This window comes from Trichechus manatus, unplaced genomic scaffold (genome assembly GCF_000243295.1).
Source record: "Trichechus manatus latirostris isolate Lorelei unplaced genomic scaffold, TriManLat1.0 scaffold00101, whole genome shotgun sequence".
Classification (NCBI taxonomy): Eukaryota; Metazoa; Chordata; class Mammalia; order Sirenia; family Trichechidae; genus Trichechus; species Trichechus manatus.
In genome coordinates this window covers 10,642,741-10,643,853 of record NW_004444037.1, presented here as the reverse complement: position 1 = coordinate 10,643,853, position 1,113 = coordinate 10,642,741, and positions in this window count along the sequence as shown.

Sequence of the window (1,113 nt, the reverse complement as noted above, 5' to 3'; positions counted from 1 at the left end):
CCTTCTCCCCTCTTCCAAAAATAAATATAAAACAACACTCTTTCCATAGCAAAAGACTTCTGTCACCCTCCCTTGGAGACCCTGAAGTAAGACCCTCCAAGAAGTAAAGGTCCTGCAGAATCTTTATAACCTCTCACTATCTCATCTGAGCTGGAATATAACCTGAACAATACCCAAAGATTTTTGGAAATTACATTTAAATTCAGTTTCATCTGAATTTGCCTTTAGATTTCTTTGAATGTAAGTACCTAAAAGATATTCCTAATCATGAGGCAATTTATATTGGATGTTTCCTTTCACAGGAAAGTATAATAATTTGCTGTAGTCCTCGCTTTGAAATTTCCTCAGTAGGGGCCAAAAAGAGGCATGTGGAGGACTTAGCCTGATTACAGGACTCTGCTGGATAGACTTTTAATTAAAGAATGAGAAGAGAAAGGGTAACACACAGAAGCAGAAGGCAGCAAGTATTCCAGATATTCTACCTGGTCCTCACCTCTCTCTTTCTCATTATTTTATAATCTAGTCGCTCTTGGGTAGAAAAGAAAGAGCAGCAAATTGGGTCCAAGCCACAATAATCTCTATTTTCCCAATTTTATGGGAGCTCTGTCTTAAGATCCAATCAAGATTCAACTTTCACAATGCAAGAGATAAATATTTTTTAATTCTAAAAGTTTATAACTGCTTTCTCTTTTACCTCCCTCATTTACGCATTTTCCCCAAATCTCATACATATCAGTGGTAAAGAAATATACAATAAAAATTATTTCATATGTATGCATATATTTATATATATACACATATATTTTGTGCACATGCACACAGGTATGTATTCTAAGACCCTGCAAATTACTGCTTTCCATCTCTGATGAAACTGAAAAGGAAAATCCCACAAATTAGCAAGTATCCAAGTTTCAAAGTATCTATTTCATTGTGTTTGTATCAAAGCCAGAGTGAGGGTCTTTTCATTTCACTAAGAAGCAAAAATGGTGAACTATTTCCTGATTTATATTTCCCGCATTACGTAGGGTAAATTGAAATACCAGCAACTTCAAGTTCTGTTTCCCAACTTATTAAAAAATGTGTTGCTTTAAAAAGGAATTTTCAATAACCTCT